The sequence below is a fragment of the Ranitomeya imitator genome, chromosome 2 (assembly GCF_032444005.1).
Source record: "Ranitomeya imitator isolate aRanImi1 chromosome 2, aRanImi1.pri, whole genome shotgun sequence".
Lineage (NCBI taxonomy): Eukaryota > Metazoa > Chordata > Amphibia > Anura > Dendrobatidae > Ranitomeya > Ranitomeya imitator.
In genome coordinates this window covers 833,544,141-833,569,528 of record NC_091283.1, presented here as the reverse complement: position 1 = coordinate 833,569,528, position 25,388 = coordinate 833,544,141, and the positions used below count along the sequence as shown (strand labels likewise).

Sequence of the window (25,388 nt, the reverse complement as noted above, 5' to 3'; positions counted from 1 at the left end):
ATGTCCCCATACAGTACTCAGCTCATGCCCCCATACAGTGCTCAGCTCATGCCCCCATACAGTACTCAGCTCATGCCCCATACAGTGCTCAGCTCATGTCCCCATACAGTACTCAGCTCATGTCCCCATACAGTACTCAGCTCATGCCCCCATACAGTGCTCAGCTCATGCCCCCATACAGTACTCAGCTCATGCCCCATACAGTGCTCAGCTCATGTCCCCATACAGTACTCAGCTCATGCCCCATACAGTACTCAGCTCATGTCCCCATACAGTGCTCAGCTCATGCCCCCATACAGTACTCAGCTCATACCCCCATACAGTGCTCAGCTCATGTCCCCATACAGTGCTCATCTCATGTCCCCATACAGTGCTCAGCTCATGCCCCCATACAATACTCAGCTCATGCCCCCATCCAGTGCTCAGCTCATACCTCCATACAGTACTCAGCTCATGCCCACATACAGTACTCAGCTCATACCCCCATGCAGTACTCAGCTCATGCCCCCATACAGTACTCAGCTCATACCTCCATACAGTACTCAGCTCATACCTCCATACAGTACTCAGCTCATGCCTCCATACAGTACTCAGCTCATACCCCCATACAGTGCTCAGCTCATGCCCCCATACAGTACTCAGCTCATACCCCCATACAGTGCTCAGCTCATGTCCCCATACAGTGCTCAGCTCATGCCCCCATACAGTGCTCAGCTCATGTCCCCATACAGTGCTCAGCTCATACCCCCATACAGTGCTCAGCTCATGCCCCCATACAGTACTCAGCTCATACCCCCATACAGTGCTCAGCTCATGTCCCCATACAGTGCTCAGCTCATGCCCCCATACAGTGCTCAGCCCATGCCCCCATACAGTACTCAGCTCATACCCCCATACAGTGCTCAGCTCATGTCCCCATGTAGTACTCAGCTCATGCCCCCATACAGTGCTCAGCTCATGTCCCCATACAGTGCTCAGCTCATGCCTCCATACAGTGCTCAGCTCATGCCCCCATACAGTGCTCAGCTCATGCCCCCATACAGTACTCAGCTCATGCCCCCATACAGTGCTCAGCTCATGCCCCATACAGTACTCAGCTCATGCCCCCATCCAGTGCTCAGCTCATGCCCCATACATTGCTCAGCTCATGTCCCCATACAGTGCTCATCTCATGTCCCCATACAGTGCTCAGCTCATGCCCCCATACAATACTCAGCTCATGCCCCCATCCAGTGCTCAGCTCATACCTCCATACAGTACTCAGCTCATGCCCACATACAGTACTCAGCTCATACCCCCATGCAGTACTCAGCTCATGCCCCCATACAGTACTCAGCTCATACCTCCATACAGTACTCAGCTCATACCTCCATACAGTACTCAGCTCATGCCCCCATACAGTACTCAGCTCATACCCCCATGCAGTACTCAGCTCATGCCTCCATACAGTACTCAGCTCATGCCCCCATACAGTGCTCAGCTCATACCCCCATACAGTGCTCAGCTCATGCCCCCATACAGTACTCAGCTCATACCCCCATACAGTGCTCAGCTCATGTCCCCATACAGTGCTCAGCTCATGCCCCCATACAGTGCTCAGCTCATACCCCCATACAGTGCTCAGCTCATGTCCCCATGTAGTACTCAGGTCATGCCCCCATCCAGTGCTCAGCTCATGCCTCCATACAGTGCTCAGCTCATGCCCCCATACAGTGCTCAGCTCATACCCCCATACAGTGCTCAGCTCATGCCCCCATACAGTACTCAGCTCATACCCCCATACAGTGCTCAGCTCATACCCCCATACAGTGCTCAGCTCATGCCCCCATACAGTACTCAGCTCATACCCCCATACAGTGCTCAGCTCATGTCCCCATACAGTGCTCAGCTCATGCCCCCATACAGTGCTCAGCTCATACCCCCATACAGTGCTCAGCTCATGTCCCCATGTAGTACTCAGCTCATGACCCCATCCAGTGCTCAGCTCATGCCTCCATACAGTGCTCAGCTCATGCCCCCATACAGTGCTCAGCTCATGCCCCCATACAGTACTCAGCTCATGCCCCCATACAGTGCTCAGCTCATGCCCCATACAGTACTCAGCTCATGCCCCCATCCAGTGCTCAGCTCATGCCCCATACATTGCTCAGCTCATGCCTCCATACAGTGCTCAGCTCATGCCCCCATCCAGTGCTCAGCTCATGCCCCCATAGAGTGCTCAGCTCATGCCCCCATACAGTGCTCAGCTCATGTCCCCATACAGTACTCAGCTCATGTCCCCATACAGTGCTCAGCTCATGCCCCCATACAGTACTCATCTCATACCCCCATACAGTGCTCAGCTCATGCCTCCATACAGTGCTCAGCTCATGCCCCCATACAGTACTCATCTCATACCCCCATACAGTACTCATCTCATACCCCCATACAGTGCTCAGCTCATGCCCCCATACAGTACTCAGCTCATACCCCATACAGTGCTCAGCTCATGCCCCCATACAGTACTCAGCTCATGCCCCCATACAGTACTCAGCTCATGTCCCCATACAGTACTCATCTCATGCCCCCATACAGTACTCAGCTCATGTCCCCATACAGTAGTCAGCTCATGCCCCCATACAGTGCTCAGCTCATGCCCCCATACAGTACTCATCTCATGCCCCCATACAGTACTCAGCTCATGTCCCCATACAGTGCTCAGCTCATGCCCCCATACAGTGCTCAGCTCATACCCCATACAGTGCTCAGCTCATGCCCCCATACAGTACTCATCTCATGCCCCCATACAGTACTCAGCTCATGTCCCCATACAGTAGTCAGCTCATGCCCCCATACAGTGCTCAGCTCATGCCCCCATACAGTACTCATCTCATGCCCCCATACAGTACTCAGCTCATGTCCCCATACAGTGCTCAGCTCATGCCCCCATACAGTGCTCAGCTCATACCCCATACAGTGCTCAGCTCATGCCCCCATACAGTACTCATCTCATGCCCCCATACAGTACTCAGCTCATGTCCCCATACAGTAGTCAGCTCATGCCCCCATACAGTACTCAGCTCATACCCCCATACAGTACTCATCTCATGCCCCCATACAGTACTCAGCTCATGTCCCCATACAGTACTCAGCTCATGTCCCCATACAGTACTCATCTCATACCCCCATACAGTACTCATCTCATGCCCCCATACAGTACTCAGCTCATGTCCCCATACAGTACTCATCTCATGCCCCCATACAGTGCTCAGCTCATGTCCCCATACAGTACTCAGCTCATGCCCCCATACAGTGCTCAGCTCATGTCCCCATACAGTACTCATCTCATGCCCCCATACAGTACTCAGCTCATACCCCATACAGTACTCAGCTCATGTCCCCATACAGTACTCAGCTCATGCCCCCATACAGTACTCAGCTCATGTCCCCATACAGTACTCAGCTCATGTCCCCATACAGTACTCATCTCATGCCCCCATACAGTACTCAGCTCATACCCCATACAGTACTCAGCTCATGTCCCCATACAGTACTCAGCTCATACCCCATACAGTACTCAGCTCATGTCCCCATACAGTACTCAGCTCATGTCCCCATACAGTACTCATCTCATACCCCCATACAGTACTCAGCTCATGTCCCCATACAGTACTCAGCTCATGTCCCCATACAGTACTCATCTCATGCCCCCATACAGTGCTCAGCTCATGTCCCCATACAGTACTCAGCTCATGCCCCCATACAGTGCTCAGCTCATGTCCCCATACAGTACTCATCTCATGCCCCCATACAGTACTCAGCTCATACCCCATACAGTACTCAGCTCATGTCCCCATACAGTGCTCAGCTCATGCCCCCATACAGTGCTCAGCTCATACCCCATACAGTGCTCAGCTCATGTCCCCATACAGTGCTCAGCTCATGCCCCCATACAGTGCTCAGCTCATACCCCATACAGTACTCAGCTCATGCCCCCATACAGTGCTCAGCTCATGCCCCCATACAGTGCTCAGCTCATGCCCCCATACAGTGCTCAGCTCATGCCCCCATACAGTACTCATCTCATACCCCCATACAGTGCTCAGCTCATGCCCCCATACAGTGCTCAGCTCATGCCCCCATACAGTACTCATCTCATACCCCCATACAGTACTCATCTCATACCCCCATACAGTACTCAGCTCATGTCCCCATACAGTGCTCAGCTCATGTCCCATACATTGCTCAGCTCATACCCCCATACAGTACTCAGCTCATGCCCCCATACAGTACTCAGCTCATGCCCCCATACAGTACTCATCTCATACCCCCATACAGTGCTCAGCTCATGCCCCCATACAGTACTCAGCTCATGTCCCCATACAGTGCTCAGCTCATGCCCCCATACAGTGCTCAGCTCATGTCCCCATACAGTACTCAGCTCATGCCCCCATACAGTACTCAGCTCATGCCCCCATACAGTACTCAGCTCATGTCCCCATACAGTGCTCAGCTCATGCCCCCATACAGTACTCAGCTCATGCCCCCATACAGTGCTCAGCTCATGCCCCCATACAGTGCTCAGCTCATGTCCCCATACAGTACTCAGCTCATGTCCCCATACAGTGCTCAGCTCATGTCCCCATACAGTACTCAGCTCATGCCCCCATACAGTGCTCAGCTCATACCCCCATACAGTGCTCATCTCATGCCCCCATACAGTGCTCAGCTCATACCCCCATACAGTACTCAGCTCATGTCCCCATACAGTACTCAGCTCATGCCCCCATACAGTGCTCAGCTCATACCCCCATACAGTGCTCATCTCATGCCCCCATACAGTGCTCAGCTCATACCCCCATACAGTACTCAGCTCATGCCCCCATACAGTACTCAGCTCATGCCCCCATACAGTACTCAGCTCATGCCCCCATACAGTGCTCAGCTCATGCCCCCATACAGTACTCAGCTCATGCCCCCATACAGTGCTCAGCTCATGCCCCCATACAGTGCTCAGCTCATGTCCCCATACAGTGCTCAGCTCATGTCCCCATACAGTACTCAGCTCATGTCCCCATACAGTGCTCAGCTCATGTCCCCATACAGTGCTCAGCTCATGCCCCCATACAGTACTCAGCTCATGCCCCCATACAGTGCTCAGCTCATGTCCCCATACAGTGCTCAGCTCATGTCCCCATACAGTGCTCAGCTCATGCCCCCATACAGTACTCAGCTCATGCCCCCATACAGTGCTCAGCTCATGTCCCCATACAGTGCTCAGCTCATGCCCCCATACAGTACTCAGCTCATGTCCCCATACAGTGCTCAGCTCATGCCCCCATACAATACTCAGCTCATGTCCCCATACAGTACTCAGCTCATGCCCCCATACAGTGCTCAGCTCATACCCCCATACAGTGCTCATCTCATGCCCCCATACAGTGCTCAGCTCATACCCCCATACAGTACTCAGCTCATGCCCCCATACAGTACTCAGCTCATGCCCCCATACAGTACTCAGCTCATGCCCCCATACAGTGCTCAGCTCATGCCCCCATACAGTACTCAGCTCATGCCCCCATACAGTACTCAGCTCATGTCCCCATACAGTGCTCAGCTCATGTCCCCATACAGTACTCAGCTCATGTCCCCATACAGTGCTCAGCTCATGTCCCCATACAGTACTCAGCTCATGCCCCCATACAGTGCTCAGCTCATGTCCCCATACAGTGCTCAGCTCATGTCCCCATACAGTGCTCAGCTCATGTCCCCATACAGTACTCAGCTCATGTCCCCATACAGTGCTCAGCTCATGCCCCCATACAGTGCTCAGCTCATGTCCCCATACAGTACTCAGCTCATGCCCCCATACAGTGCTCAGCTCATGTCCCCATACAGTACTCAGCTCATGTCCCCATACAGTGCTCAGCTCATGCCCCCATACAGTACTCAGCTCATGCCCCCATACAGTACTCAGCTCATGTCCCCATACAGTGCTCAGCTCATGCCCCCATACAGTGCTCAGCTCATACCCCCATACAGTGCTCAGCTCATGCCCCCATACAGTACTCAGCTCATGCCCCCATACAGTACTCAGCTCATGCCCCCATACAGTGCTCAGCTCATGCCCCCATACAGTACTCAGCTCATGTCCCCATACAGTACTCAGCTCATGCCCCCATACAGTGCTCAGCTCATGCCCCCATACAGTACTCAGCTCATGTCCCCATACAGTGCTCAGCTCATGCCCCCATACAGTGCTCAGCTCATACCCCCATACAGTACTCAGCTCATGCCCCCATACAGTGCTCAGCTCATACCCCCATACAGTGCTCATCTCATACCCCCATACAGTACTCATCTCATACCCCCATACAGTGCTCAGCTCATACCCCCATACAGTGCTCATCTCATACCCCCATACAGTGCTCAGCTCATGCCCCCATACAGTACTCAGCTCATGCCCCCATACAGTACTCAGCTCATGCCTCCATACAGTACTCATCTCATACCCCCATACAGTGCTCATCTCATACCCCCATACAGTGCTCAGCTCATGTCCCATACAGTGCTCAGCTCATACCCCCATACAGTACTCAGCTCATGCCCCCATACAGTGCTCAGCTCATACCCCCATACAGTGCTCATCTCATACCCCCATACAGTGCTCAGCTCATGTCCCCATACAGTACTCATCTCATACCCCCATACAGTACTCAGCTCATGCCTCCATACAGTACTCAGCTCATGCCCCCATACAGTACTCAGCTCATGCCCCCATACAGTACTCAGCTCATGCCCCCATACAGTGCTCAGCTCATACCCCCATACAGTGCTCATCTCATACCCCCATACAGTACTCAGCTCATGTCCCCATACAGTACTCATCTCATGTCCCCATACAGTACTCAGTTCATGCCCCCATACAGTGCTCAGCTCATACCCCCATACAGTACTCAGCTCATGTCCCCATACAGTACTCATCTCATGCCCCCATACAGTGCTCAGCTCATGCCCCCATACAGTACTCAGCTCATGTCCCCATACAGTACTCAGCTCATGCCCCCATTAATGATCTGGTAGGTAATACTGCTGTTTTGCGGCACAATATAACATTTTGAGGCGTTTTGAAGTTTCATTTTGTAACACAAAATTACATTCTATGACAACAGAAAATTACTTTGTATCACGAAACACAATTGATTGCACGGAACAGAATTTTTGGAATTTAGTATCACTTTCTGCGAAGAATTCTGTTACCTATTAAACGTTACTCCATCCAATTATTTTTTGCCCCTAAAATGCATTGTTAATCTTTAATAATAACGAGTTCTGCGGCTCAGTATGATGCACCTGTGGCTGATACGAGCTGCTGTAGAATTGGTCGGGCAGCGGTCGGCCCCAGCTCACCGGGCGGCTCATTCATTATCCCTGAAATGACCGTTATTATGCTACAATGTAACACTTTGTGACACAACACACCGTCCTGTTATAGAAAATTATTACATTCTGTGACTTCGAGCTCCACTTTGTGGCATACAATGCAGTTGACAGAACAGTATTTTTGGCATTTAGTATCGCTACATTTAGCATTTTGTATATTTCCCCAGAAATAAAAACTTCTCATTTTGAGGGTCTTCAGACTGTAAGAAATCAGTTTTTTTTTCGTACAGTGTCCCTCCCACTCCTTCCTGTTGACAAAGCGGCTTTCATATAAGATCTGAGAACTCTTCTTCGTATTCAGGAATGAGAGAAGGATCCTTTATATCGAGGTCTTATCGAGTGAGGATCTCGCCCGCAGAAGCCGCTCGTCTCCGGGCCCCGACCTCATAAACACTGAGCTCAGGATGTTCTCCCAGGTGTACGAACCACAAGAGGATGGCACTATTCTTCTGCTCTCGCTACATGATGCGAGAGGGTCTGGAAAGCTCCACAGTCCGGTATCACTAAGGGATTTGGGTCAAGTTGGATTTGCCCCTAATGTCAAATTACTCCCTTTAATTTTTAGCTCGGAGTCCTATAACCTCATCACTTGTGATTTTCTTATGCGGAGTATAGTGGTATTATAGCAGCACCATATGGCAGTATTAGTTAGAATTGCTGCAAAGTGGTATTATTGTACTGCTGCCATATAGTGGTATTTGTGAACATTAAACCCATAAATTCACCCATAAATCTCGGTGAAAAAGTAGTGCTAAATGCCAAAAAAAAACACTGTTCTGTTCCGCCAAATGCATTTTGTATCACAAAATAATATTTTTTTTATTACTTTATTTATATAATTTTTGTGCAACAAGATTGCGTTTTGCATTGTAAATTGGTTCTTTGTGTTTGAATAATGTAAAGGGAAGTCGTCATCGGGTTATTATGCTCCAGACTAATGACATCTATATAAAGGCGCTGGAATACTGTTTGCATCTATACTTTTATTTTAGAAATCTGGGTTTATGTTTTAGACAAATTTATTGTTGGGTTGCTATATAGTGCAGTCACAGCCCCGCTGCCTCTCTTCTCCATTCCCCGCCCGTTGCCTGTCTCCTCCCAGTGATTGACAGGTCACTCTTCGTTCAGTAACCTGCCTCTCCCACCCACGTTCTAGAGCAGGCGCCATCATTTCTTGGGGTCGTGCATGGCACAGTAAGACCCTGATGAAGAAGACTGGCAGTTTCTGGCATGATCTGCATAGATTGCAGATTGCACCAGACATTTAACGTCTTCTTCACTAGGACGACTGGCGCTGGAGCGAGGAAAACGGTCAACATCTGGCGCGATCTGTGAACTACGCATATCAAGCCAGACACTGACCGTCTTCTTCATCAGGATTTTAATGCAAAATGCACTTCCCCAATAAATGACGACGCCTGCGCTAGATCTCGGGTGAGAGAGGCAGGTTACTGAAAAAAAGAGTCAAATAAATAAGGCGACGCACTGTAGAGCCAAAACGTGAAAATATGAAATATGAAACCTCTACCCCTCCACAGAGAGAGATTTTAGTCTGAGAGGACTCACGTTAGGTTTTCAGAGAGGAAAGGCATTGTTAGGCCCTGGTTTATGAGAAATACCTTATCGTGGCTACCAGGTACACATGAATCGGCCAATTTATGAGCTAAACCTTCTCAATTTTTCATATTTCTAGTGCAGTAACGCAGTTCATTTTTCATATTTCATGTTTTCAAGTTTTGGCGCCGCTGTGTGCTGCCTTATTTATGTGACTGTATGAGTTTGGTAGTTCTAGGTTCAGCGCCTCTTCACACTTAGTCTTTTGTTTGGATGTGACGGTCAGTTTTTTGAAAACTGTATAAAAGAGTGACCTGTCAATCACTCATAGGGGGCAGGCAATGGGCGGGGAATAAGAAAGGAAGGCAGTAAAGCTGGAAGTGCGCTTCTGGCTCATCTGCATAACAGTTCAACAATAAATTTCTCTAAGACATAAACCCAGATTTCTAAAATAAAAGTATAGATGGAGTCGGTATTCCAGCACCTTTACATAGAGGGCATGAGTTTGGGGCATAAAAACCTGCCAACAGGTTCCCTTTAAGTTGTGTCCTGAACCAGTAACTTCATGAATAATTTTATAGGAGTTTGTTATCCGACCAATTCTATTATGTAATTTGGTATTGTCAAAGAGGAGATTCATTTTTCGTGTTTAGTATTTTGTTTTTGCGAGTAACCTCCATAAGATTGTTAACCTGCCACGTGTAAACTTAGCATCAGTCGGCGCTGCGGCAATGACAATGCGGCTGAGGGTCTCGGGAAGGAATGGGGTGGGGGTGGGGGATAAGAGTACGACGTGTGTGATATTCGGAAGCGAGAGGTAAATCAGAGTACATCTATGGTGAACATCAAACCTGCCAGGAGCCCACCACATCCCCCCCGAGAGAGGCACAATGTGATGTATACATCCACCTACACACAACTGCACTGCATGCTTTATGCACAGTCCAACACCAATCTGCAGAGGGTGCAAGTACCACCCAAAAATCAAGTGATTGCACAAGGAACCACCGACTGCAGATCCCTGGATCTACTCCTGCAAGTCATTTCCCCTACAAAGGAGCATTGATTGATACCATTGAGGTTCCCAAACGTCCTCTCTAGTACCCATTATACTAAATGGCTACATAGTAAGTAGTCCTACAAGTCACACAGCACCACTATTGTGCAAGGTATTGCCACGGGACCCCATTTAATTGAAGATGCAATACCAATGGTAGCCTATTGACAAGAGTGGCACTGTTTCTGGAAAAATTGTATGGAATGGGTGGTTTCCTGAATAGAGGTTTGTCCATAACTTGTGAAGAATTAGTGCCAGAGCCAATCAATGTGATCATAAGATAATATACTCCTGCTTTTCATACAATGCCTCATTCCTACAAAGAATTGGAATACCCATATAAATGTATGGTTCAAGTACAAATGCATAAAATAGCTTTGTCTCAGCAAAAATCACATAGTTTCCTTCACCTTTAAATATTCTGATAAAATTTAGTTTTTTAAAGTTACCCTTTAAATTTAGAAAGAGCAAGATTGTTATACCCGAACTGACCAGAAGAGGGCACCAGATACAAGTCAGTAACTGCCAGCAGTAAAAGGTAAAGTGAAGCTCCGATACTGCAGCCGGGACTCATTGTAGAACACGCGACATCATCGCAGGAGAAAGGGACAGTTGTATTTTTATATTATGGTATTTTTTTAAATTAATTTATATTTCCTGTCTATTATTATTACCTCCTTCAAAATGTATCGGTGATATAAGGCCACACTTTCAATCCACTTCCATTGGATATGATATTACGGGCAATGTCAACAAGGAATGCTATGACCTACCATATTATTATTATTATTTTACTACCAATCTTTCACACTTCTTTAAAACTTTATAAATCTCCAAATTTATATATATATATATATATATATATATATATATATATATATATATATATATATATATATACAGTACAGACCAAAAGTTTGGACACACCTTCTCATTTAAAGATTTTTCTGTATTTTCATGACCATGAAAATTGTACATTCACACTGAAGGCATCAAAACTATGAATTAACACATGTGGAATTATATACTTAACAAAAAAGTGTGAAACAACTGAAATTATGTCTTATATTCTAGGTTCTTCAAAGTAGCCACCTTTTGCTTTGATGACTGCCTTGCACACTCTTGGCATTCTCTTGATGAGCTTCAAGAGGTAGTCACCGGGAATGGTCTTCCAACAATCTTGAAGGAGTTCCCAGAGATGCTTAGCACTTGTTGGCCCTTTTGCCTTCACTCTGCGGTCCAGCTCACCCCACACCATCTCGATTGGGTTCAGGTCTGGTGACTGTGGAGGCCAGGTCATCTGGTGTAGCCCCCCATCACTCTCCTTCTTGGTCAAATAGCCCTTACACAGGCTGGAGGTGTGTTTGGGGTCATTGTCCTGTTGAAAAATAAATGATGGTCCAACTAACCAAACCGTATGGAATAGCATGCCGCTGCAAGATGCTGTGGTGGCCATGCTGGTTCAGTATGCCTTCAATTTTGAATAAATCCCCAACAGTGTCACCAGTAAAGCCCCCCCACACCATCACACCTCCTCCTCCATGCTTCACGGTAGGAACCAGGCATGTAGAATCCGTCCGTTCACCTTTTCTGCGTCGCACAAAGACACGGTGGTTGGAACCAAAGATCTCAAATTTGGACTCATCAGACCAAAGCACAGATTTCCACTGGTCTAATGTCCATTCCTTGTGTTCTTTAGCCCAAACAAGTCTCTTCTGCTTGTTGCCTGTCCTTTGCAGTGGTTTCCTAGCAGCTATTTTACCATGAAGGCCTGCTGCACAAAGTCTCCTCTTAACAGTTGTTGTAGAGATGTGTCTGCTGCTAGATCTCTGTGTGGCATTGACCTGGTCTCTAATCTGAGCTGCTGTTAACCTGCGATTTCTGAGGCTAGTGACTCGGATAAACTTATCCTCAGAAGCAGAGGTGACTCTTGGTCTTCCTTTCCTGGGGCGGTCCTCATGTGAGCCAGTTTCTTTGTAGCGCTTGATGGTTTTTGCCACTGCACTTGGGGACACTTTCAAAGTTTTCCCAATTTTTCGGACTGACTGACCTTCATTTCTAAAAGTAATGATGGCCACTCGTTTTTCTTTACTTAGCTGTTTTTTTCTTGCCATAATACAAATTCTAACAGTCTATTCAGTAGGACTATCAGCTGTGTATCCACCAGACTTCTGCACAACACAACTGATGGTCCCAACCCCATTTATAAGGCAAGAAGTCCCACTTATTAAACCTGACAGGGCACACCTGTGAAGTGAAAACCATTCCTGGTGACTACCTCTTGAAGCTCATCAAGAGAATGCCAAGAGTGTGCAAAGCAGTCATCAAAGCAAAAGGTGGCTACTTTGAAGAACCTAGAATATAAGACATAATTTCAGTTGTTTCACACTTTTTTGCTAAGTATCTAATTCCACATGTGTTAATTCATAGTTTTGATGCCTTCAGTGTGAATTTACAATTTTCATAGTTATGAAAATACAGAAAAATCTTTATATGAGAAGGTGTGTCCAAACTTTTGCTCTGTACTGTAGGTGCTTCTTCTTTGGGTTCTCATTGGCTGTAAGCCATAATCATCAACATTAACAGAAATAAACAGGTGAGATAGATCACTCTGTGTGTAATGACTCTATATAATATATGAGATTCACTTTTTGTATCGAAGAACTGAAATAAATTAGCCTTTTGATGATATTCTAATTTTGTGAGAAGTATATATATATATATATATATATATATATATATATATATATATATATTGCATTGCTTATATACGCACCATTACTATATTCTGCCTGCGCATAGAAATATACAGGTACTGATCTGTCTTCAGGTTTCATCTTGGCACTGGAGGGGTTAACTGGTACCCAATCTGCCCCAGACCCTTAATGTAATATTATATCAAAGCTCGCAAAGGGTTAAATCAATGAAGGAAAAGTTCCAGAAAGAGTGAAGAGACAATGAGAAGAACCAAGGGACTGATGGAAGAGTTAATGATAAATCGATGAGTTTGATGGAAGCAGAAGGGGTCATCGGTTGCATATATTTTTCCTGCAGCCATAGATTTGTAAAGATAGGGGGCGCTGTGGGGGTAATTCTGGGCTGCGGGGCGCTGTAGCTGTTGGTGGGAAGTGTTTAGTGACAAGTTACAAGCGTCTGGTCATTATTTCCTATACGGTGACGGATTCAGTTCACTGCACACGATATTATAAGTCGCTTCCCCAGAATTACAGATCAGCACTTTCCACGCAGCAAATAACTGAGAAATAAGTGATTTACCGTCAGCTCCATTATAAGTGCTTGTTAGCCAGATTTAGGGGCTTCACTATTTTACAGTAAGCGAAGTTGTCAGATACAGACGAGGCGACACACGGAAAAAAAAATAAACATTCCCCATCATAAAGAATAAAGAACTTTACAAATTCTACATTCTAATCACATTCAGAGCTGCAATCAAAATTCTGCTGGTATCCTGTTAGTATTAAAGGGGATGTCAACTACTTCTATATCTATGGCCTATTGGTATCACATGGGCGGGGGTCCAACAGCGGGAACCATCACTGATCACCTCTGCTGGCGGTGGCCGGTACTGCGGAGTGGGTCAGAGCCGCACAGCTCCATTCACTGTGTAGTGGCCATTCTCAGGTACTGCAGCTCAGCTCCTATTGAAGTGAATGTGATTAGAGCCGAGAACACCCCCCCTGCACAGTGTAATAGAGGTGTCTGCACCTGCCCCCCAAAAATGCAATAAAAAGTGATCAAAATATTGTATATACCCCAAAACGGAAACAATGAAAGCTACAACTCGGCAAGTTGTAAACCTACAGCATCAACTGAATATTAAAAAAGTTACTGGGCTCAGAAAATGGTGACACAGAACAAGCCGCAATCTAAATCATAGAGCAGGATAATTGTGCTGCAGAGCTGACACCATCGAGACAACAGCTGCCCGGGGTCTGAATCCACCGGCTGCTGCTGGTACATCAATTATTGTAGCATCTCATCCCTCTCATCTGCCTCCATGGCTCCAGATTGACCAGAATCAGGTTATTCATCTTCAGCATGCATACTTGTAAACCACACGCAGGTGTAGCAGAGCCGGGTTTGTCAGAAGAGCCAGAGACAAGTTTGTCATGTGGTACGGCGCAACACTTATCTTTGGTTTTACATAGGACTGCAGGTTAAGCTACTGCATAATCCTAACGCATGGTAATAATAATCTTCAAACAATGCTGAGAAAATGACAAATTCAGCTCTGCTGCTCCTCTATGTTGAGATCTGTTCCATTCTTGCAAAATTACGTCCTATTCAATTATATTGAATATTTGCTTTGCTCCATGTAGGAATGATAATGAATGCTGCATTATCTTTAGGATAGAATCAGATTTGTGGGGGTCCGACTCCCATCTCCCCCCACAATCAGTTGATCGAAAGTGCCAGAAGTGGCACAACTCTGTAAATTCTGGAGCTTGGATACCATTCATGGCCAACTACTCAATGCGTGTGGCCGTGCCAGGTCAGGTGCACCAGCAAATGATCGATGGAGGTGCCCAAAGTATCATAACATTAAAGATCCAGAAAACCCCTTTAACAACTATACTTACTTTCTGATCACTTCACTTTTTTTGGCTCTTTGTAATCAGAAAGCCAGCAGAATTTTGATTGCAGCTCTTGATGAATTCAGAGTATTGAATGCAAGATTAATAAAACAAAGTATTGGCGGAGTCTTTCTTTTTATGGTGGCGGTTCTGCTCTGCAGGGATCTCCTCCTGTTCATCGTGAACCTGCTCACATCCTCTGATTAATAATTACTCATCGTCGTAAGAAAAATAAGCAAAAGGAAATCTCACAACGACGTCACGAAAAAAGTGTCACAGTATTTGTCACACTGTGACAGTTTTCAGTAAGGAAGAGAGGCCTCAAACTGTCCATTGAACTGGTACCCTAACTATCCCTGCCCTGGGGGTACTCATGAAGGTTGAGAGGTCCGGGTCTCCGACCTTACTATACTCCTGTTAAAGCCTAATCTGTCCTTTCCCCCACCCCATGAGACATGGGACAGAAATGTAAGGTAAACCAGGCACAAAGACAAAACATGGATAACAGAAAACCTCTATCATACAAAAGCACCAACCAATAATAGGGAGGAGGATAGAGACTGGGAGGAATAAACTAAATGGGAACAGGGATCAAGAGATAAAAATACATGCACTACAGCAAACCACAAAACACCACTACAACAACTCCACTCCAACCACTTAGCTTTAGAACACAGCACAGGAAGACAAATCTTTCACCAGCAGGGACTAGCTGCCCAGAGCCATTATATAAAGACAGAGTAAATGATAAGCAGTTGCAGCTGAGAACAACCAGGCTTTATGTTCTCAGCCAGCATGGAAAGAGTCCCTAACCCCCTCAACACGGAAGGAAAGGAAATTCATTTAAAGTAAGGCATGAATCACACTATCTCTAAAGAAGAAGTGCGATTCATTACCCAACTTGACCGTCTAACTCCAGGTCTTCCACCCTCGTGTCAGTATTTAATTTTTTGGAACTGCAGGTTTGTTTCCTCCATGATGACTCTAGGGCGATTTGGTCCAATGCCTTACGCCTGGGTGATTCCTGCACATCCAGTAGAAAAGGGAGAAACCAATGCTGACCCCCGCTGTCTAAGGACCCCATAGTCTGGCTCTGGATGACCTTTCATATCACAGTTTAGGATCATAGCTTCCTAAATCATCAAAGTGTTAATTTATTTCAATTCTTCTGTACAAAAAGTGAACTCCTATATTGTATAGAGACATTACAGACAGAGTGATCTGTTTCACGTGTTTATTTCTGTTAATGTTGATGTTTATGGCTTACAATGAAAACCCAAAAGTCATTATCTCAGTAAATTAGAATAATTAACAATAAACACCTGCAAAGGCTTCCTAAGTGTTTAACAAGCTCCCTTAGTCTGTTTCAGTAGCTCCACAATCATGGGGAAGACTGCTGACTGACAATGTCCAGAAGGCAGTCATTGACACACTGTTTCAGTAGCTCCACAATCATGGGGAAGACTTCTGACCTGACAATGTCCAGAAGGCAGTCATTGACACATTCCACAAGGAGGGGAAGCCACAAAAGGTCATTGCTAAAGAAGCCGGCTGTTCACAGAGTGCTGTATTCAAGCAGATTAATGGAGAGTTGAGTGGAAGGAAAAAGTGTGGTAGAAAAAGGTGCACAAGCAACCGGGATAACCGCAGCCTTGAAAGGATTGTTAAGAAAAGGTCATTCAAAAATGTGGTGAAGATTCACAAGGAGAGGACTGCTGCTGGAGTCATTGCTTCACCACACACAGACGTCTCCAGGACATGGGCTACAAGTGTCACATTCCTTGTGTCAGCCACTCATGACCAATAGACAACGCCAGAATAGTCTTACCTGGGCCAAGGAGAAAAAGAACTGGACTGTTGTCAGTGGTCCAAGGTGTTGTTTTCAGATGAAAGTAAATTTTGCATTTCATTTGGAATCAAGGTCCCAGAGTCTGGAGGAAGAGTGGAGAGGCCACAGTCCAAGCTGCTGGAGGTCCAGTGTGAAGTCTCCACAATCATTGATGGTTTGGGGAGCCATGTCATCTGCTGGTGTAGGTCCACTGTGTTTTATCAAGACCAAAGTCAGCGCAGCCGTCTACCAGGACATTGTAGAGCATTTCATGATTCCATCTGCCGACAAGCTTTTTGGAGATGGAAATGTCATTCTCCAGCAGGACTTGGCCCCTGTCCACACTGCCAAAAGTACCAACACCTGGTGTAAAAACAACAGTATCACTGGGCTGGATTGACAGCAAACTCACCTGACCTTAAACCCATAGAGAATCTATGGAGTATTGTCAAGAGGAAGATGAGACACCAGACCCAACAATGCAGACGAGCTGAAGGCTGCTATCAAAGCAACCTGGGCTTCCATAACCCCTCAGCAGCGCCACAGGCTGATCGTCTCCATGCCATGCCACATTGATGCAGTAATTGATGCAAAAGGAGCCCCGACAAAGTATTGCGTGCATTTACTGAACATTTCGGATTTCAAAATAATTTTTTTCAAGCAGGTGTTATAAAGTATTCTAATTTACTGAGATAATGACTTTTGGGTTTTCATTGGCTGTAAGCCATAATCATCAACATTAATAGGAATAAACACGTGAAATAGATCACTCTGTGTGTAATGACTCTATATAATATAGGAGATTCACTTTTTGTATCAAAGAACTGAAATAAATTAACTTTTTGATGATATTCTAATTTACTAATGATACTGATGATTACTGATAAGCACTTGTATATTTCTGCAACATTTTGAAATCATCCCTTGATTTAAAAATTAAACTTACGTTATATATTTGCTTCATTCTGATTTTATAAATACACTTAAGCATTAGAGGAAAAAGACAAATGCAAAAGTATTCACGTGCATGTTGCTGAAACAAATGTTTTCTGATTTATTCCATGGTAATTTGTTTTTCTGAACCTGGTAGATACCCAGCGTTGAACGCCCCTTTAATAACCACCGGATTTTCAGGATGCATGAATTAAAATCCGTGAATGACTGCATCAACTCTGCTACATCTCAGTGTTGGAGGTATTAATTAGTTTTGATGGAACTTACCCTTACATAGTACAAGTGGCTTTTTTTTCCCTATGGACTGCAAGACGCTCTGTTCTCTAGAGTTGGCGGCGGTCGCAGATCTGCAGGAAATCAGTAATACTAGTTATTTGGACCATCTCAAAATTTGCAACCATTTCACAAATCTGAGAATTTCTTCCTCAAATTGAAGTTACTTTGCGATCAACTTCTTCTTTCCGTGCAGCACTAAGACGTCTACACCATCAGAAATCGGTACCTTTTTGTACTTGATGACGTGAATGTAATTTTTTTTCATACGTTTTATCATTTTAGAATCACATTTAGGTTTTTTATCATCATTTTTAATTATAACTGTACACTAATTTTTTAAGATCTTTTTAAGCATATCTCCAGTAATGCAAAAAAAAAAAAATAAAGATAATAATTTTTCTAAATCCTTGTTTGAGAGTATTTGGTATTTTATCTGCTGTGGGGGCACTTACTTATCCCTCCGGTTCACCATCTACGGAATCTACTGCAGATCCGTGCTGCGGCTAAAAAGCAAAATACTCTCATCTGATGATTATATTAGAACGCCCTGAACTATAATCCTTTTTCTTTAGTAAAGCTGGCAATGGAAACTTTAAACATTGCATGTCATTATTTTGATATACTTTTTATAATAATATTTATGATTTTTTTTATCATTTTAAAATGATATTTCATGTTGTTGTTTTTTTATATAGTTTTTATAGTTTTAATCAGATTTTGCAAATTTTTCAACAATTTTTTTTTTTTTTTTAAACTATATTTTATTTAGAATTTATTTTTTAAAAGTTTATTTTATGTCCTTTTTTTTAATCTCGTCTCACACCTAAATCAATACCGTTTAATATCTTGACCATGGTGATGATTGATACAGCTGCTCCTCCGCCCCCAGCGAGACGCTGATGAGATCCCGCTGTGCTAATTGCTTCATGAATATTGTTTGTTGCAGTGGAGCTGATTACGAGAGCGACGAGCATTAAACAAATGTTCTGTTTCCATCAGGGCACTAAATAATGTTTACAACCAGAGCCATAACTCAATTATGATATTTAACAAGAATTACGCTGCAAGTGGTAAAAAAAATAAAAAATCTATTATATATTTCTAAATATTTTATTTTTATTCGGAATACATTTGTATTGGAACTTTGCAATTTTCACAAAATACTCAGTAAGTTTCTAAACAATTAATTAATATTGGATGCTCTCCTTTCATATTAATACTCAGTGATGGATGACCATGGTTGTATGTGTGTGAATCAGACGTGAGTTGTCATTTGGAGCTGTGCCTGGTGATTTTATGTTTTATCGGTGGTCTTAAATGGGACTGCCTGCAAAGTTACTTAAAGGGGTTTTTCCCCACGAACAAAGTTAATATTAAAATAGATTTTAATCACTAGATCTTGGAATAATAATAACTTCCACAATTGGATGTGTTTTAAAAAAAATGTTCCTGTGCCGAGATAATCTTATAAATGTGTCCCCTGCTGTGTACTGTGTAATGTCTGACCGTACAGGAACACGGTCTGATCAAACCACATCTCCTGGGCAGGGGAGAAAGCAAAAGAGTATTCAGACATTACAGCACGGGATCACAGCTGATTGTTTTTGTAAGATAAAGCATTTCCCTGCTATGTTTTAAACAATATTTTACCTCAAAGAAATATTTTTTTTGCAATCCCTGCTGTACTGTCTGTATCCTCTCTTTTCCTCCCCCCCGTCCCGCCCAGGAGACGTGGTATGATCAGACCATGTTCCTGTACGTTCAGACACGGCCGTTACACAGTACACAGCGGGGGCAGATTTATAAGATTACCTCAGCACAGGAACATTTTATTTCAACACATCCAATTGTGGAAGTTATTGTTATTTCAAGATCTTGTGATTAACATGAACTTTGTTTATGGGAAAAAAAAACCTTTAAGTTTTTAAAGGTGCCATGATTCCAATGCAAAACCTCCAACTATAATTGGTCTTTAGCAGTATCTTTTTGGGGCCCCTAGACTCCAAGGACCCTGCGTATAGTTACCCCCTACTGATATGCCGTCTCATTACTAAGAGATAGTCTTACTTTTTCCTTTTTGAGGTTTCATATTTGATCTAATATTTTCCTCTATCATATGCAATGTTTTGAGGCAACTGTGTGTTGTTGGTAGTATACGGAGAAAGGCCTAACATCTAAGAAACTCTCACAACTTGTTTCTGAGAAGAGGGCAGCTGATGGAAATTTCCAATGGGAACTCCGTTTGCCTGTAAATGGTAGAGGAATCGCGCCCATGTGGTTAATAAACAGAATTATTTGTGCTCATAACGGAGGGCAAGTCTTCTCTCAGAGCGCTCGTGACTGAAAGGGCCGAACCCCACAATTTGGCCTCACCGGTGATCCCGTCATCTGACTTTGGGTCAGAACGCACAGCTGCAACACTGGGAGACCGTTCTGGATCTGCCCAAAGATACCTCCCTATGAATTCCTAGGTACAGTTGGGCACCATTCACAAGCCTAGGCTTAGCACCTGATAAGGTTGGGGGTCCCCTAGAAGGGGTAGGCTTCACCACCGCTTGCTGAAATTACTGTCCTGGGTAATTTCTCTTACATAAGAAGGAAGGAAAAACTGCAGAGGACGAGTCTGTGTTCTTATGTTATGTGTGGGATATTGTGTCTTTGTGGGGGTCTCAAACTTCCCAGGACTTTACAGACCTACAGGGAAACCTCTATACATTTAATTACATCTCAGTCTCTTCTTTTAGATCATCACTGTCAGGTTGTAATTTTAGGACCCCAAAATAAACTGTAAACCACAGTCTTCACTTCTGTCTACGGGAAGATTTTCTCTACCTAAAAATCTCAATAGTATTTCTCATCACTTACATATTTTAAGCGGATGAACAGATACTGTATATCGGTCTATAACAGTATGATATAGGTGGGGAAAAGGGGGCTGAAAAGTTATATATTTTATCAGGAAAGTTACTAAAAATACTAGGAATTATAATATACACACTTTTATATTTTTCTATATTAAATAAACAAGCAAAAATAATACAGATGTATTTAGGTTGATGTAACTACTCGTGTAATATAATGAGCATGGAATTTATGGTTAGGGATAAAAGTGGGAAATCAAAGCAAAATAATTACTTTTTTTTCTGCGTTTAACTCGTCATAAACATCATACGCCGTCATATAGGTGTATGGCAAAATGACACCTAAAAAAATCAAGACCTCACGCAGTAACGTTGATTATAAATGTATAAAAGTTATGGCTCTTTAAAAAGTTCTTCTTGTCTTAACAAGTACATACAGAAGTTATAGGCGGTATATTTATATAGTTTACTCTCTTGAAAAAAAAAGTTAACGTTCTTTTGGCATTTTGTATAATTCCATCACACTTGGATTTTGCTTTGATTTTTCAGTACATAGTATTGTAGAATGAGAAATGTTATTCATAATGATAACTGCAAAAAAATACAAACCCTCATATGTCTACGATGACTAAAAAATATAAAAAAAGATAATGAATAAAAAAATAATGTCAAAACAAACAAATAATGTCTGCATCTCCAAGGGGTTGAACAAAAAGATAGCTTCAAAGGTTGTGCCCCTTTACCAAACCGCCGTCTACTTTGCAAGCCCAAGTTTGGAATGACTGTAAAGTCTCATTTAAAATGTTTCCAAAAGTGCAACTTTTTTCGGGACCGATCCCATAGACTTTGTATAGGATCGTTCACATTCGTCCGGTGCATCAGACATTGCGCCACATTGGTGTTAGAGTAGGATTAGAGTAGGATCAGAAAACGCTAGATGCTGGACCGGTGCATAAAGCCAACAACAACGGCCGTGTACGACCCAAGTTTAAAAAGCTCCTGGGTTTTATGTAGATTTACTCTTGGGACCGTAATGATCATCGTAAATTCTACAGTAAAAACTTGTATTTTTTTTCAGCTAAATATGTAATTTGCTTTTTACAGGGCAAAATTGTTTCGTGGGTTAGGCTAGATTTTAGCACCTGTATTAGAGCCCCAGCATTAAACCTAAAAGTCTTCATCTAAGCCACACTCACCCTACCGTATAGTAAGATGTCCTGTGTGCAGTTGATAATTTACTCACCATATATTCCCAAGATATACCGAAAGGGAATTTAGATTGTGAACCCCAATAAGGACAGTGAAGACGATGTCTGTATAACGCTGCGGAAATTAATGGGGCTTTTTTTTACCTTTACTTTACTTTTTCTACGGGTCAGTACAGTAATGTTAGTATTAAATTTATATAATCTTTTTTCAACTACTTGAAAAAAATCATTAAAAAAAACTTTGAAAGGAAAATTTGGTTTTAGCTGCTATGATCTGAGAGCCGTATTTTTATTTATCTGTTATATCTGGGAAAATTTTTTGGGGTTCCAGCTATAATTTTTGTTGGGGAGGTTACATTCGACGTTGGGATATCTTTTTATTTAATTTTTTTTGGAAGAAACAAAATGTCAAAATAAAAACAATTTTGCTATTTTTATTTTTTGGGAGGGGAGGGTTGTTTCGGCTTTTACTGTATTGGGTGAATAATTTGATATTTTATTAGTTTGGGCGATTATTTTATCTTTTACATTTAGTTATTTCTGTTTGGGGAACAAAGGGCCGCCTTCCATTCTGTCGGCCATCAGTGTAATGTGATTGCGGCGTGCCGATGAGTTGCCTTGCAGTCGGGGATTACAAAAGTTCCCCGTTTCTGCCATCTTAGTGTTTGTATGAAGCCCAGCCAATGGCTTGGCTTCATAGGAGATCACTAAATTCACAATACACTGCAATACTATAGTATACTATAGTATTGCAGTGTACTGTATACGCATCCAAGTGATCACAGGTTCAAGTTCCTTAAAGGGACTAATTCAAAATGTAAATAACATTAAAAACGTGTATTAAAAATTAATAAAATCGCAACTTATAAAAGATTGAGCACTTAAAATCTATTTATCATTTATTTTAAATAAACATTTTTTATGTTTCTATATGTTCAACACCTTTTAAATGCCACGGTCGTGCTTTACAACGACATTTAAGAGGTTAAACTTTTGTTCACAGCCAATTTAGAGCAGATACTCTTAGGTGCCTGTTGTATAAAGCAGCCGGCACCTGCATTATATGGAGATGGTTCGGCTCCTGAGATCGCAGTGAGCGCGTCCATCATACAGGTACGACGGAATATCACAAAGACAGGGGCAGCATCAATTCAACTAAAGCTAGCCATACTCCTTAGATGGCTCATTTATCTGACAGCTAGCCCTTCCGACCTAGCCAACATGTGTTCTCAATCATGAGAGTCGTTTTTGCCTTAAAATGAAAAGGATTGGGCATATTGAAACCCAACTGCCTGACCCTTCACTTTAGGAACATATTTCATTAGCAAAAATCAGGACACCCCCATACTCATTGGATGGCGGCTTCTGCCCATGAGATCGACGGGTTCAGCGAGCATTTATGACCACCTAACCATATTGTGCTATCTGCTGAATTTCTTTCCTACCTGGTATAATCACACGCTGAAGATTAGTGCAATTTTTTTTTTCACCCTAACAAGTGTCGATTGATGATATAACATGCCAGTCGGTGCCCATTACTCCGGGTGATACAAACAGCATGTACCATCATCCAGTCCACATGGAGTGTGAATATTGTCGGCAGCACATTCCCAGTTTACATCGCCTCCAATATATTCACCAACGACCCTGACCCAATAAGACCACCGTATACCTACAGATTTATTATGGCCCGATTGAATCTTTTGGCCAAAGGAAAGGTTTGATTATTTTTTTTTGTTTTAAATCTGCACCAATTTTGGAAAGAAAAAAAAAAAAGATTCTAATTTGACCAAAATGATGTCCGTTTACAGGAATCAAACTGGTGGTCAATGAATAATGTCAGGGGCACGTAGAGGAGCAATAGGGGTGTACTCGCCTGTAAGCGCTGTGCTTCCCAAAACCATGAAATGCACACTCACCAATGAAGAGCGTTCCCTGGGAGTTCTCATTGGGCACCGTCCGTGCCTCATTTTTACCTACTCCTCAATATGACCGATAATAAGCAAGCGACAGTAATAATACCAGCTAATTATCTGAAGATAATGCTCTGATATAAAGCACTATTTGATCTCATGCAACGTGAATTCACAGTTTGGAGGCGCAGGGAGTCCCTTTGGTATCGTATTATAGAAACATGGGTGCTTTCCGTGCCACCGCATTGCTCCTCCACACGGCACTATATTACAGAGCTGTAGATGCTGGTTGCCACCATATAGTGCCGCAACTGTATTAGAAAACTGGACTCTGTGTGTGCCGCCATATAGCACCATATTACAAAACCATACACTCTTTGTGAAGCCATATAGCACCATAATATAGAACTATAAGCACTTTATGTGCCGCCATATAGAGCCTCAGGACAGCACCACATTACAAAAATATAGACACTCTACGTGTTGCCATATAGTGCAACCATATGGAACCACATTATAGGCACTTTATGTACCATCCATCATATTGAGCCTTCACATTACAAAACCATAGGCAATCTGAAGTGCCTCAGTACCACACTGTTATATAACCATATGCACTGCCATCATATAGCGCCTCTGCACCATTGTGCAAAACTGTAGACACTCTGTGTGCTGCCATATAGTGACTCCGTACGGCACCCTATAAAAAAAATATGCATGTTTCTATATAGTACCTCCATAGAGCAACGTATTATGGAACCATAGGCACTTGGCATTCTGTGTGCCGCCATGTCAAGCCTGGGAACAGCGCGCTATTACAGAAGCATAAGCAGTGTTACGGTGTCGTACAGGGGACCTATATGGCAGCACACAGAAATATTCTTCCCTAGAAGCTTCGCTTATTGACTATCCCAGTAATTTGGTATCTGATGGAACATTTCAGTTGGGAGCAGACGATCACTACTTTTACATTATTTTTTAATAAATTGTATTTTTTATGTTATCGTAACAATAGTATAAAACATCAGGACCGGACCTGTGCGTTTTCGGCCATTTTTACACCATTACAATAGCAAGTGATGAAATGCAGATAATCTATTACTCCTCGGTGATACCAAGTTTCCTCAATGTGGTTTTACAGAATTATCCAAAACTCCCTAAGATACAGAAAAATCAATCATTGACACCATCAATCCCCACTTCTCCAGCAATTACTCCGGTGGTCCCTGCTGGTCTGGTTGGCCATCAGTCCCCTGACCACTGCAGACAATCACTGGTGTCAGCGGTCACTAGCTCTATATGTAAGTATCACTAAGTCCAACTTTTGGCTGTAGCGGTCACATGAATGATGGATGGGACATCATCACTACATGACCGGCAGGGACTACCGGAGCGCCAACATCGAGGTAATGGGGGGACAGAAAGAGTAATTATTTCTTTATTTTTTTAACATTCCCTTTTCTAGGGGAAGCTCCTAGAAATATATATGACAAGGTAGTCACAATTGCCAAAAATGTACAAATGGAGAACCAATAGTACAAAATGTAATTATACTATCCTGGAGATCTTGGTAGAAACAGAAGTGCGTAAAGTCACCGATAATGATAAGAAAACCCAAAATCTTCTCAGAAGGTTCTCTGCATTCCTTGATCCTTACAATATCATGTCTGGACAGGTAGACAACCACCAGATAATTGTCTGGAGGGGCATTGATAAGCAG

At 43.6% G+C, this 25,388-nt stretch overlaps 1 protein-coding gene across 2 annotated transcripts in view; it reads right to left on the bottom strand.

Annotated features, from left to right (window-relative positions):
* Positions 1 to 25,388, bottom strand: part of CD4 (CD4 molecule) — a 53,160-nt gene that overhangs the window by 24,789 nt on the left and 2,983 nt on the right. The window contains exon 2 of one of the 2 annotated variants that reach the window (XM_069755915.1): positions 17,678 to 17,757. The exons of the other annotated variant lie outside the window; for it this stretch is intronic. The gene's annotated coding sequence lies outside the window, so the exon portion shown is untranslated. The remainder of the gene's footprint in view (positions 1 to 17,677; positions 17,758 to 25,388) is intronic. 2 annotated transcript variants of the gene reach the window in all.